The following is a 16,274-nucleotide window of genomic DNA, read 5'->3' on the forward strand; positions in this document are numbered from 1 at the left end:
TAGTAATGATTTACTTATTTATGCAGCAACATTAGCATTTCAAAGCCCAACCCTTCTGAAGATGGATATCTCTTCCTTATATATGTATACTTATAAGTTCAAATTACATTTTCTTTGTATATTTTTTAAAGATTTTAAAACTAATTCTCTCTGCATATATCTGTATGTCTGTTTCTCTGTCTCTGTCTCTGTCTCTGTCTGTTTCTGTCTGTCTCTGTCTATCTCTGTCAGTCTTTCTCTGTCTCTCTGTCTCTCTGTCTCTCTGTCTCTGTCACTGTCTCTCTCTTTCTCACACACACAGACACACGTGCACACACACACAGCATGTATGTTAATGAGTACGTATAGGTGCATGAGGAATACATATAGGATTCCCTAGGAGGTAAAGTTACAGGCAGTTAGGAACTGATACACATGGATCAATAATAGGACGTATTTTAAAATGTAGAGTCCCCTCACCAGCCTAATGATTGTGTAGCTTTCTCATCACAGAGAATGAAAAGAAACAGGCATTCATCCTCATGTTTCTGTCAATAAAATGCATGTTTAAAAAGATCATACAATTATTGAAAACATAATTGTAAAATTTTATCTTGTAGAGTTGGGCAATATATAATTGATTAAAATATTAAACTACATGAAATAGCATTTATCATTATCACACTTTTTCTATGTGGATATAATTCAATCTATGCATATATAATTTAATTATAGCTTTATCTGGACAATATAGCAAAAATTCTTTAGTGCTCAGGGCTTGCAATAAATCAGTCCCTCCAGCTGACACAGACTGACACCAGCTCCAACATTAACCCTGCACAGATTGAAGCAGTATTTTGATTAGTGAGTGAACTACATTGTCAATTACACTGTGGCTTGATTTAAGAAAGCAGTATAGGCTCAAGGGTATTAAGCCATGTACATGTTAAGAAGACAGGGCATGCCAACGTGATGACAGGCACATAAAAACAGGCACTTTTGAGTGCTTTGAGAACAACCCATATCAAGGATGAACTACGCAGGAGATCACTTTTTTCAGCCTATGGATTCTTCTCAGAGAAAAATATGAAACAGAAAATGCAAAATCAGAACTTTTAAGGTGATATCATCATCAGATTATTTAAATAAGACATGAAAGGGGCATGTTAGCCTTTGCTACTTAAAGTTCATAACATGAAAGATATTTAGAGGAATTTGCAAACAAAAATAAATATTTTAATTCTCTGATTTACATTGAGGACTAAATCTCATGGGTTGTAATAAAATCATATTATTTTCTATATGCATTCTGGTAGAGAAAACAATATTTATATTACTAAAATAAATATTTTATATTTTTATACAAATTTACAGATTTCCTGATTACTAAGACAGGACTCTGACTTAAGAATCCCCAATGTGGCACATTCTTGATTCTTGTTTACTCAAGATATTAGCATTCTCTCCAGAGTTTCTAATGTTAATTGAAATAATTCTTACTGTAACCTGATTTATCTGGGAATCTTCCACTTAATAGAACAGTGATATCAGGTGGTATGCACTTTACCACACTGGAATATCTAGAGCCTTCAGGATATGTTAACAAACTTCATTTTTCAAGAGAATAAATGTTATTTAATATTTTGGTGAGATAAGAATTGTATCTTTTAAGCTTAGAACTGAATTGAAATTCATATGTCCAAGAAAAACCTGTAGGTTGTCAACTAGAGATGTAAATATTGTCAGAGCAGATTTTATATACAACAATGTTAAAATAGAATGTTCAATCTTCTTCTATATACTGATGAGTGAGGTATTATTTATCTTAGATTGTATATTTCCATCATTCGTCAAAGCACAGAATTCATATCCTCATTAGAGGGAACGCACAGGTCTCTATGGCAACACTTATTTTAATAGTGAACCCATGCTTAGTTGTATTAGAAAGAAATTAAATTGTTCTTGATCTTTTAAATTTTTTGAATGACATGTCATGCAGAAATTGATCCTGAAAAATACTAAAGTTATTATATTACTTATCATCTAATGGTTTTGGAATAGTTCTGAATGTTAAATCTAGAAAAATTTCTGCTTGAATGATTTGTCCTCATTGTCAATGACTGTAATTCAGGAGAGAGATCTTCTAAATGCTGAAGTGTGAAGGTAGGTGAACATCACTGAGATGCTGTAACACCTGCTGTGGTTTTGACATGATCTTATCTTTGGTCTATGGGATACCTTCACTATCTGTAGACAGATGCTGGAGTGAGATGCCATCCTGTATAGCTGAGCTCTACTGCTGCTCACAGGTAGCTTTCTAACCTGTTGCCGTCCCAAGCCTTTGTCAGTACAGAAAACCTATAGCTCAGTTTCCTATAGGCTGAAACATCACCACATATACACAGAAGATTATATCCATGGCACATAAGCAGACTGGGTCCACAGACTCTTAGGACCACATGTTTATGCATTTCAACAGTGCTTACTCTTCTCAACAGTGCTTTTACAAGGAGACATGTAGGTCATGCTAGTGCTCATGGATATAAGCCTTAAATTCCCATGAAAAAGGAGCATGAAAGCCCTCTTGAAATTCCAGTGTGATGGTTGAGGGAGACAAGGGAGTAACAGAGCAAGATGGTTCCAGTGAGGTTCCCACATCTGAGAGCTCTGGTTTCAGTGAGACCATGCCTCAATGAAGGAGGTGGAGAGTGGCTGAGAAAGACTCCCAACATCAATCAATCTTAGGGCTCCACAAGCATTTACACACATACATTGCACACATACATACATTGCATTCACACATACATTTATACATACAAACATGTGCCCATATATGTGCAAATAAGTATATATAACATGCGTACATCACATGCATACAGAAAATGAATATGTAGACATAGTGAATAATTTTTTTTAGCCAATCATTATATAAATGAGAAAACTTCACAGTCTTTCATGTGCTAATTCTCAGATTCTCAGAGTTGTGATGTAAAATACTGTGCTAACAGTGACTGTGTACCAGCAATGTGTTACGCACTGGGTGTATACCAAGAGACAAAGCAATAACATTACAGTTTGAGATAAAATTAATTCTTGTTTTTTTCCCCTGTAAATCCTTACAATTTTTAGGTGCAATATATAATGAGAATTTTAAATAAGTGAAAGAAAATCTGCCAGAGATATGTAAGTGTAAACATGAGGGAAAAATGGGGTTCCTGATAGAGATAAATGGATACACCACACCACACACACACACACACACACACAGGGAGATAGATAGATAGATAGATAGATAGATAGATAGATAGATAGATAGATAGAGAGTGTTCACTGGTGAAATGCTTCAGAATCAAACTGATGAAAGGAAAAATAAAAACTTTCTTTTTACTTTTATTTTCTGCACTTGAACTGAAAATGGCTATTATGAAATTTTGATTTGTTCTCAGGTAAATCATATAATTTATTGCAAGAAGTCGTTTCTTGCATTTTTCTTAACTATATCTTGTTATGGGGAGCAAACTAATACAGAAGGTTCATAAATGTACAATATAGAGTTCATAAATTTGTGGCATTTCTCTATTAATAATATTGCCTATATTTTGATGAAGATTCTGAAGGATAAGGCTAATGGCTCTTACTATAGGGAAGGTGGATCACTCCTAATGACCAAAGCAAGTCACAAAGTTTTTTTTAAAACCAGACAGATTTTAGCAATAAGCTTATGAGTACTTAATAAATCATTCTAGTTTGTAACCATTGAAGGGAACCGCCAAGTATTTCTCTCAGTGTGTTACTTTGTTCTTAGTGCTTCATGTCCAGCTGCAACCAGGGTTATCTAATAGTATGATTGTGGAAAATCCAGAGTTATCTTGCTCTCTTGTAGGAACTGCCTAGTAGAGGTCCCTTCTCTTCATCAAGTCAATCCTGCATGGATTCCTTGTATACCAATCACTTGTCAAGGGAATAAATCCTGAACTGAAAGCACCATGCAAGCTCTGTTTCAGTTTTGTTTGCTGGGATTCCATAAAGCACAGTCATGTAAGAGGATACCATCCCATGCTATGAACAGAGGTGGTATGTCTACTGAGAGCCCATTACTGTGACTTGTCAGTCCGACAGCACATGCACATTGGACTCTATCATCACCATTTATAAATATGTGAGCCAGAAAGGTTAAAGAAAAAGAATGTCCAGACTGAATATAAGAGAGTCAGAATTCTAATAAATTATTCTAGACTCTCTAATGGGTATAAAAGGACAACAAGGTTTTTTTGTTTTTTGTTTTTGTTTTTGTTTTTTTTTTTTTGTTTTTTGTTCCTAGTGCAGACCAATGGCCGCCTTCTTTCAAGTTTCAAAAATCAATAGAATAATTTTCTTTATTAATCAGTGCATCTGAAGGCTCATGGTTGCATTTATTTTAGAAGACTACTGTAACTATAGGTGCTTGAAGTATTGAAAAAGTCAGGTTTTAATGTACAAAGCACAGTCTTCACTTCCCAACAGTGGGATGAATATGTGGACAGCATATGAACTTCAGTCAGGTGGGTTGAGTCAACACTAATTGTCCGAGATTCATCTGGCTCACATGTGTATTGTCTACTTCCTAAGCTACACTGAAGAATCTATTTCCAAAGTATTCACAGTACCCTCATCATTACTGCAATCACACGTCAAGGGTAACAGACCAACATCTTCATCTACTTGGTGACATCATTCATTGCTCACGTATTGCTCTCTTCTGTGTTCCAACTACTTTTTCTCTAAAATAAGCAATCAACCATCGTCTATGATACCCAGTCTCTGTTCTTGTTTTCTTCAAGTCCATTTTACATCAAGTTGGTTAATTCAAACTCTTTGTGTCTTCACATTTTATTCTTTCTCTTGTCTATAAAACTTATGAAGAACCTAAAAACATTCCAAAACTGTGGGAGAGTGAAAGGTCTTGGTTCCCGGTTGAGGCAGTTGAAAAACCCCAGAGACCCCGAGGGACCATAGCCATTTTGCCTGACTCCCAGGAGACCAGAGTGGTCACTAGCTAGTAACCTTCCATGGATTTGTGACCAGGCGCCCCAAGTCCCTTCACAGGTAGAGGCCCTCAGATCACATAGGCTCAAAACAGATCTCCTTTATAAGGAGGTACATAAAGGCCTGGAGGCTTAGCTAATGAATTTCCCTTCCCAGACACTCTTCCCTGAAAAAGGTATTTAATCTCAGGCCCACTCTGAGAAGTCAGGTATGGTTTTACTCATCCACCTTCTGCCATCAAAATAAATGCCATTTATGAGTTTGTAGACATAGAGATAATTGTTGACTTTTGTGAATTTTATTATTTAACTATTTATTGAACAGACTTTCAAAATAATAGATCTTTGGAGCAAAACAATATTTTTATAAGAGTCAGGGAAATTTACAGAGGTGTTGTGATTTTGTCTGACATTGTATAGCCTTTTAGAATGTTTCCATTTTACTCCAACTTAGTAGGTAAAGCTCAAAGTGTCATGTGACTTGGTTCCAGCATTAGTCATGATAACTTAACTGTTTAATGCTACCTGTTGTCCTCTAGCATGAAACAAATACTCATGTTACATTAGTGTTTTGTTAATTACAGAGCACAAACACAAAGACACACACAGACACACATACACACACAGAAACACACACACACATACACACACTAAAATGAAAGAAGAGGAGGAGGAGGAAGGGAAGAAGAAAGTCATGATGTGCACATCTCACTTGAGATTTTACTAGATATTTTTTTGCATGAAGATATTAGTTCACTTTGTAGTACAACCAATTTGAACTTATCCCTGACTACCTAACAAGTAAATGAGACTCAGACTAGAGTTATTTTATTTGACTTTGACAATTACTGGGGAGTGAGCCCCTAATCTACTGCTGACCTGACTGCTTCACCAAGAGTGTACTCCAGATACTTGCTGTTTCTCCTGGCCATGTCCTTAACCTCTGTCTTCCCTCGTGGTGGCTTCCTCTCTTTTCTCTTCCTCCCTCTCCTTCTTCCTCTTTCTCTCCCTGATCTCTCCTCCTCCAAACAGGTCACTCCAAACCCAGCTACCTCTAATCCATCCAGAAATAGGCTGTAGCCAATTTTATTTAACTAAAAGTTTTATATCAAGAAATGAAGTTTGCACAACAAAGACTTGTAAAGATCAGAAGTTACTAGTAGACCTAGACCTTCCAGTATAGAATTTAGCATTAAAATACATAGCAATAGGCCAACACACTTTGAATCATATACCACATAATTCTTACCTAAGATGGAAAATAGTAAAATATTATTCTGATATATGATAAGTATTATGCATTTTCTTAAAAAATAAAAGTGAATAATATCAAATATTCTTAAATCTAGAATTCATTCTCAATTAAACTAAGGGAAATTCTATTTGTTTATAATTTATTAGGTGAGTATAACACAAAAAAGCCATAAAAATATTTTGGTACCATTTGATAAAGCATAGACATCAGAGATGCTCCTCTGTGGCCACTGGTGGTTACCATCACTGTGTTTGCAGATATATTAAAAAAAACAATTATCATGTAAAATTTAGAAAGTGTGATTGGGAGAGATATCAAATTTAAATCATATTTTGTTTGTCATTTTACAAAGTGCATGACGTGCTTGAAGTTTATATATATGTTGAGACTGGAGGACAATCTGGTGACTCAAATGTCTTCTTCCACCTGGTGTTTTAAGGTTGAAGGAAAAATCATCAGGTTTGTGTGGCAATACCTTAAGCTGCTGGGATATGTCACTAGATGGACATCAATTTTTAAATGAGATGGCTAGCCACGGCAAGAGGGAGCCATTGTTAGAGCACAAACATACAATGTTAGTTTTCATTCTTATTTTTATTTTTGAGAAACTTTTGAATGAGACAAATGAGTTATATCATTTCTTCCCCAAAACTCCTCCTATGCCATGCCATATCTCCTCAGAACACTTTATTTTCAAATTTATTTTCTTTTCCTCTATACCACATAGTTTATGGAGTCCAATATGGACCTGAATTCTCAGAGCCCTGGGTGAGTGTTGCGTTATAGATTTCTCAACCATTTCAGGATATGTATGTTAAAATCACAGATTCTCTCTACTCTCTACTCCAGCAGCTTTACTGTATTGCAGAAGTTCCCTGATGAAGCATAAAGCTTGTGCTAAGATAAGTCTACACATGGGTACAACACTTGACTCCACAGTATGACATCATTTCCGCTGAAATCCTTAAAATTATCTCTGTACATTCATATAAGAAACAGTAAATTCTGGGTATCTTTCATGAGTTTAGAGCAGGAGTCAATGATATGTCTAAAATTATGTGTTGGTTCTAAAGTATCCTTTCCATTTTAAATCTGTGAGCTATTGACTTACAGGATTCAACAAATGAAACAGGCAAAACAAACAAAAACCAACAAGAAAGTACCAGTTTCTGTAATTTTATCATCACTAGCAGATCTCCAAATGTGGCTCATTAGAGGTAAAATTTCATTATTTGCTAAAACTGTTTTAAAATTTGGATATTAAAATTAATATGGATATCTATATGACATATGAATTCTAGAGTGAGGTACAGTGTTATTTTAAACACTTGAGGTAAACTGGGTAGTGGTACATACCTTTAATCTCAGAACTTGAGAAACAGAACGAATAAGATATCTGTGAGTTTGAGGCCAACCTTTCCACTTAGCAAATTCCAGGAAAGCCATGGTTATCCAGTCTCAAAAAAATTAAAAAAAAGTTTTTCAAAAGTAAAATTTTTTTCTTCAGAAAGAAAGGGTGGAGTGGAGCCAGCTAATGGCTGTTATTGTAGGAAAGGTTCACTTCTGTTGACCAAGGCAAGTCACAAAATTGTTTTAAAAACAGACAGAATACATTCAACCATTAAGTTTATGATACCTAATAAATGACTCTAAAATATAATGGTTTAAGGGAACTAACATGTATTTCTCTCAGTGTCCTACTCTGTTCTTGGTGCTCCATAGGCAACTGTAACTGAGATTATCTAATAGTTGGTTATAGTAAAATCCAGAGTGATCCTACTCCCAAGTAGGTGTTATCTGTCACAGTCCCTTTGTCCTCAGCAGGTCAAATCTACGTGGATTCCTTTTATTTAAGTCACTTTCCAAGGGAATAAACCCCAAACTGAAAGCACTTTTAAGCTCTGTTTCAGTTTCATTTGCTAAGCTCTGTTTCAGTTTCATTTGCTAAGCTCTGTTTCAGTTTCATTTGCTGAGGTTCCATAGGGCACAGTGATGTGACTGATACCACACCATACTGTGGAGAGAGGTTGAATGTGTAGTGGGAACCCATCAGTGCAGCTTGCCAATACAATAGCACATGTATATTGGGCTCTCATATTCATGAAGATTAAAACATAGAAACGTTAAAAAAAATTCCATACTGAATATGAGAGAATTCTATACCCTCTAATGAAATAAATAATAGTTTTGTTCAGAGTGCAGACCAATTGCTACCTTCTTTCACATTTTAAAAATAAATAGAATAATAATTTTATTTGTCAATGAGTGTATCGGAAGGATTATTACATTCATATTAAAAGAGTAATGTAAGTATAGGTACTTGGACCATTGAAGACATAGGCTGTCATTGTACAGGGCATATGCTTTACTCCCTCACAGTAGGATAATTGGGGACCTTATGAACTTCCTCAGGTGGGCTGTGTTGACACTAATCATCTCCTAGCTCTAATTTTCATTTTCCCTGGAGGATAATATTAGCTCTAACATTAACCTCACAGAGATTGAAACAGTATTCTGATGAGTGGGAGAGATACAATAGCAAATACACTGTGGCTTGATTCAAGAAAGCAGTAGAGGAGGTTTAATAAATCTAGAAGAAGATTGTATTAAGCCGTATACTAGATGAAGAGAGACAGGGCATGCCACTGTGATGAGTCGCACATGGAAAGGGACACTTTGGAGTACTTTTAAGAACAACCCATAACAATGATATACTATGCAATAGTAGGTCACACTTTCCAGTTTGATGAAACCTAAGGTTTCTTTTCAGAGAAAAATAAAATATAAAAAATAAAATCAGAAGTTTAAAGATGAGACCATAATTAAGAAATTTAAATAAGATATGAAAGGGTATTCTCTGTTTAGCTCTATACTTCATTTTCAACTAGGTTATGTGATGTGGTGGTCTCTAACTTCTCAAGTTATTTATTTTGGATATTAATCCTCTATTAGATGTAGGGTTGGTGAATATATCTTTCCAATATGTAAGCCACATTGATGGTGTCCTTTGCCTTACAGAAGCCTTTCACTTTCATGAGGTTCCATTTATTAATTGTTGATCTTGGAGCCTGAGCTATGGGTGTTCTGTTCAGGAAATTGTCTCCTGTACCAACATGTTCAAGTATTTCTCACTCTCTGTTCTTTTAGATTTCGTATATCTGGTGTTGCACTGAAGTCTTTGATTCATTGGGACTTGTGTTTTGTGAAGGGTATGAATATGAATCTATTTGCATTTTCTACACGTAGACATCCAGTTAGATAAACACCATTTGTTGAAGATGTTCTTTATTTTTCACTGTATAGTTTTGGCTTCTTTGTCAAAAGTCAAGTGTGCATAGGTGCATTGATTTATTTCTGAGTCTTTGATTCAATTATGTTGATCATCCTGTCTGTTCTAATACCTATAGAATAGAATTTTTATTACAACTGCTCAGTGCTACAACTTGAAGGCAGGGATGATGACACCTTCAGAAGTTGGGTTTTTTTTGTTGTTGTTTTGCTTTGTTATATTTTGTTTTGTTTTGTTTTTATTATACCAGATTACTTTAGCTTCCTAGGTGTTTGTTTTTCTATATAAAGTTGAGAATTGTTCTCTCAATGTCTGTATAAACTGACACAAAACAAGCCTCAACTGATACAAGAAGACTGAAATAATCCAACTCATTCTATCACCTCACCATGGTGTAAGGCTGGACTTCAATAGCAACAAAAGCAACAGAAAGACCAAAGACACATGGAAACTGAACAACTCTCTACTAAATGATAACTCTGTCAGGGAAGATATCCAGCAAGAAGTCACTGAAAGTCAAGACTTGGCATATACCCAAAGTTATGGGACACAAGGAAGGAGTGTTAAGAGGAAATTTCATGGCATTGAGTGCCTTCATAAAGAAACTGGAGAGATCCCATACAAGCAACTTAACAGCACACCTGAAAGTTCTAGATCAAAAAGATACAAACATACCCAAGAGGAGTAGACAGCAGGAAATAGTCAAATTCAGGGATGAAATGAACCAATTAGAAACAAAGAGAACAATACAAAGAATTAACAATGAAAGAGTTGATTCTTAGAGAAAACCAATAAGATAGATAAACCCTTAGCCAAACTAAGTAAAGTGCAGAGAGACAGTATGTATGCAAATTAACAATATGAGAAATGAAATGGAAGACATAACAACAGAAACTGAGGAAATTCAAAAGAATCATCAGAAAGCATATACTCAACAAAACTGGACAATCTAGGTGAAACAGATGATTTTACAGAGTTCCCATGTACCAAAGTTGTGCCAAGATCAGGTAAACAATCTAAAATGTTCCACAAACCCTAAGGAAATAGAAGTAGTCATTAAAAGCCTCCCAACCAAAACAAAAACAAAAACAAAAACAAACAAACAAAAAAATAAAACAAAACCTTCAAAGAAAAGCTAATGCCAATACTTCTCAAACTACTCCACTACTTTACAAGATGCAAACAGAAGGAACACTACCTAATTTGTTCTTTTAAGCAAAAGTTACTGTGATACTTAAACCACATAAAGTCCCAACAAAGAAAGAGAATAAATATCAGGTCAAATTCACTTAATATCTATTCAAAAATACTCAATACAATTATTCCATATAAATACAAGAACACATTAAAACCATGATTAGCCAAGATAAAGTAGGCTCCATCCCAGGGACACAGGGATGGTTCAATATATGAAAATCTGTCAAAGCAATACTTTGACATAAACAAACTCAAAGAAAAAAGTCACAGTATCATCTCGTTAGATGCTGAAAAAAGCCTTTAACAAAATACAGCACTCCTTCATGTTAAAGGTCTTATAGAGATCAGGATTTCATGACACATAATTAAACATAAGAGCAATCTATAAAAAAAAAACTAATAGGCCACATCAAATTAAATGGAGAGAAATTAAAAGCAATCCCAATAAAATCAGGGACAAGTCTGCCTATTTTTTCATTATTTATTCAGTATAGTAAGTGCTTGAAGTTCTAGCTAGATCAATTACACAACAAAAGGAGATCAAGGGAATGGAAATTGTAAAGTAAAAAGTAATATTACATTCTGTAATATAACAAGAATGAGGACATCCTGAGTTTTGCAGGGAAATGGATGGAACTGGAAAATATCACCCTGAGTGGGTAACTCAGACAAAAAAAAGACATGCAAAATATGTACTCACTAATAAATGGATATTAGCCAAAAATGTACAGAATACCCAAGAAGCAGTCTACAGAACTCAAAAAGGTTAACAAGATGAAGGGCCCGACTGAGAATGCCTAAACCCTACTTGGGAGGAAAAGGAAAGCAATTACAGGATGGTGGAGGGAGAGATTTTGGTGGAAAAGGGGAAAGGGAGGGGAGGAAAATATAATCAGGTATTGGGTGGGGGAAAAGAGCCTACCTGCAGCAGAGAAAAAGGGTGTCAAGTAAGAGATAGGGTTGCCATCCCCAAATCAAACTCTGACCAATAATTGTTCCTGTCTGAAAGAACAATAGGGATGGAAATGGAGTAGAGACTGAGGTAAAGGAGGTCTAATGACAGGCCCTAAGTGGGATCCAGCTCAATGGGAAGCCCCATGGCCTGGCACTATTACTGGGGTTTTGGTATGCTGATGAAAAGGCACCTATAAAGACTGTTCTCTGAAAGGCCCAACAAGCAGCTGAGTCAGATGCAGATATGTGCACCCAACCAATGAACAGAAGCTGCTGACCTTTGTTGTTGAAGTAGGGAAAAGGTGGAAGAAGCTGAGAAAGAGGGCAATCAACTAGGCAGCATAGAGCAGCAGATATGATGCCCCTGATACATATACAGCAGAGGACTGCCAGGTCTGGGCTCAATCAGAGAAGATGCACCTAACCCTCAAAACACTGGTGGCCCCAGAGAGTGGAGAGGTCTGGTAGTGGAGGGGAGACATCCTCATGGAGAAGGGGTGGGAGGATAGGAGGAGATATGAGATGTGGAGCAGTCAGAGGGTAGTTCTGGAGGGGGATAAAATCTGGCATGTGAAAAAAGGATTAAATAAAATTAAAATAAAAAATGAAATAAAAATTTCACAGGTAATTGGACCTAGAAAAAAGTGATCTTGGATGAGGTAACCCAGACCCAGAAAGAAAAATATAGTACTATTCTCTTATTCATGATATTATCTGTTAGGTCACTGATAACCAAGCTACGATCTGCAAATCCACAGAGGGCACATATAGAGTAAGGAGCTGGTGTTGGGGGAGATACAACTTGTTAAGAAGGAAAAATAGGGCATATAGTTATGGGTGGTTGAGGTGCTAGAATTGAGGATAAAGTGTGGAGGGGGAGGAGAGTGACAGGGAAAATTAAGAACCATTTGAGGGGTAGTATGGACATTTAATATACTGTGTTTTATAATATAAACATATATGAAAAGGATTACATGGAATCACTAAAAAATGGGAGAGACAGATCCCCATGACCAGCTCATGTGACCAAAGGAAGCTTCGATTACAGGTATTAGATTGTAACTAATTGAGTTGTTAGCCCAGCATGTTCCATGGGAATCCCCAAATAACCCAGGGTCTTGCCAAGATTGTAGGTTTCTCTCCACAAACTGGCATCAAGTCCCTATTGTTGAAAACAATAACTACAAAACTCATTAAACAAAAAGAAACCATGGTAATGCTGAAACAGAGCCCTCCTCTCTACATGCTAACATCATTGGTACAGGAAGGTACTTTGCATGTTACTGAAGGAAAAATATGAACACCAATTCACCCACAACTCTTTTGATCTACAGTTGTAGCCTGCCTGCATGATATGCTAGTGTAATGGTGACACAAGTTTGTGGGAGTAACCAACCAATATCAATTTGACTAATGACCCACTCCATGAAATGGAACTTATACCAAATACTGCTTGGCTGAGCCAGAACTTGAGACTAGATAACTACGGTCCTAGGGTAAAACTAAATACTTTTGTTCTATTCAAAGGATGTAGCAATAAAATTACTCCTGATGACATTCTGGTGTATTTGTAGATTTGCTATCATTAGAGAAGCTTCTTCCTGCAGCATCTGGAGGCAAATACATAGACAGGCAACTATAGTTATATAGTGTGGAGAGGGAGAGGGAGAGGGAGAGGGAGACTGACATACAGAGAGAGAGAGAGAGAGAGAGAGAGAGAGAGAGAGAGAGGGAGGGAGAGAGAGAGACAAACAGACAGACAGACAGACAGACAGAGACAGAGAGTGTGCATGCATGGACCATTCAACTCTAATGGACTCTATCGAATTCCTTCTCTCTTGGCTCAGGAAACCCTAAGAAATAGGAGGCAGGAAGAGTGTGTTCTTGTTCTCAGCTTTCGTGTATTATTTGAGTCTGGGGTCTTCTTTCAATGATTCTTGGACTCTCTCTCTCTCTCTCTCTCTATATATATATATATATATATATATATATATATATATACATGTACAGTATGTGATGTGCTAGTATTTATTTTATAATTACATTATCGTTTGTTTTCTGAGAGGCAGAAAGGCTGTATATCCAGGTGAGAGTATACTTACGGAGGAGCTGAAAGGAGCAGAAAGAGGGGTAACAATAATTAGGGTATATTCTTTGCAAAAACAAATATCTATTTTCAAGTAAAAGGGGAAAACGGAAAACAAGGAAGCTGGCAGGGTTTCTTACACAGTCAAGCACTAGGTTGAACATATTTAAACCAAAAAAAATTTTTTTTCAGAGCTGAGGACCAAACCCAGGGCCTTGCGCTTGCTAGGCAAGCGCTCTACCACTGAGCTAAATCCCCAACCCCTAAACCAAAATTTTAAAGACTGTAGTATGAACAGAAATGTGTAGACATCTCTCTATCAAGGAATATATCCAGATGCTGTCAATACATAAAATTAATCGATTAATTAACTAATCCTCACTAATCTCACCACCTCCATCCTACTTAAGCATGAAACAGACACTGATGCCTAACAGTACTCTCCAATGGGCAGTCTTGTGTTCTCAGAGAAATTTTGGCAAGTTTTCAGCTTCTTGTGGCTCTCAGTCAGAGATCCAGTTTAACTCCACAACTGATAATTTTGTGTGTATTTTGTTAAATAGCTATAGAATGTGGAGAACTTCATGTAACTTATTGCATTATATTTAATATTCCACAAAGACATAATATTGAGTTACTATGGACACTGAGTATTCCATTGTATATAAAGACATATTTGTTTTCAGTTTTAGAAACGCTAATTTATAAACTATAGTGTTGATATTTATATTTCCAGCAGTTTTGCTCTTATAATTCTAAAACACTATATTGGGAGAGACATGAAGACGGCACTTGAATGGGGAAAATAAACTCAATAAGTTAAGTGTACGTTCAATCACATAACAAATTCGCAAACACAAAAGACCAACTAGACATATTAAAAGGATTAGAACATTATTGAATCTAGATTTATATTTACACTTCATGTCATTAATTCTCCCCCAGCAAATAAGTCACTGATGAAAACTTTAAAGACACAATAATCATTTCAGAAATTCTTAGTAAGTATATAAGCTTGTATAGACCTACCAGTAATGTAATTGGGGATTTAAGGAAATGAAGAAAAGTGTTTCTGGGTTTGAGATTTTCCTTTCAAATTGAGATCATAGAGTCAATAGCACCACAAACACGAGACCTGTCAATTGTGCTTTATTATATCAAGTAGATGCCAATGAGAGAGGTAAGTGCTTAGCTTCAGTAAAGTCCTTTCTGATCAAAGTTCAAGTTTAACTTTCTTTTCTTCCTTTTTTTGTTAAACATAAACTTTTATGATGCTTTCATTTCATCTTTTATTTTTTACTTATCCTTTTAATTTAATCTTTGAGATTTCACATCATGCTCCCAAATCCCACACATCTCCCAGTCCTTCAATACCTGCCATCACAAAAGTAAATAAAAATAAAAATAAAAATTAGAACAGAAAGTTAAAAAAAACCCATCAACAACGTATGGCCCCTTTTCAGTGGTGTTTGACCCTTAAATCATATTCCGTCTATGACAGAGCACTTAGGGTCAATTTGCTGCCTAGAATTAATTGTCAAATTTATTGTGACTTCTGTTATAGCCCTCTTATATTTAAATAAAGACTTTCTAGGAGAAAAGGGGGAATGAGGCTTTAAAGCCACAAAGCCAAGGTGCTAATATGATTCACTTTCTCTGAATTTTCTTTGCTTCTATCAAACAGTTGTTTAGTCCCTGTCCTCTCTCAAGTTACCTGGTGGGTTTGTCAGGAAAGCTTTACAGGGGACAGTGCCCACCTACAGAAACTTCCCCAGATTCATTTAGTCACTTTTAAATTTGACTAAAGCTATTTTAAAACTTAAAGATATATAATCAGTTCAGCCCTTCCAGTCTATCTGCTGCTCTTTACTTCTGCAAAGACGTCAGTGTGTTGTACACTAAGTCAAACCTTAGCTTCTATCATGAGAGGTTTTCCTTGTTGCGGTTGTTTTTGTTTTGTTTTGTTTGAGGGGGATGTTTCAAGGTTTTCAAGAGCTGAGGTTATTTGGAAGGACAGTAATGAGTAAGAGTGGAGTGCATTATATGAAACCCATAAAGAACCAATAAAAAGTTTTAAAGTGAGACTAAAGTTAATAGAACAAGAAAAAAAGACACCAGAAATCAATCCCATCAGTGATAACTGAGGCAACAATACAGAAATAACTGTCACAGTCTGCCTGGGCCTATGTTGATAAACAGTAACTGGAACACAGGAGAATAGCTAATGCTTTAACATACTGTTTATCAAACATGCGTCTGCATTATGTGTTTTCTGATGTTTATGCTTTGCTCAAGGCCTCATTTGTGTCCACTTTCTGTGATGGGTTTTGTCTGTAGCTATGAGGTTCCTGAAACTGTTACAGGTATACCTCACAGAACACAGATCCTATTATATGGATTTATAGCAGTTTGGTTTGTCAAGCCTGCCACACATTATTTCCAGACTACTCTTGACTACTTATGTTTAAGTGATCTCACTGCCTCAGCTTC

The sequence above is a fragment of the Rattus norvegicus genome, chromosome 1, assembly GCF_036323735.1.
Source record: "Rattus norvegicus strain BN/NHsdMcwi chromosome 1, GRCr8, whole genome shotgun sequence".
Classification (NCBI taxonomy): domain Eukaryota; kingdom Metazoa; phylum Chordata; class Mammalia; order Rodentia; family Muridae; genus Rattus; species Rattus norvegicus.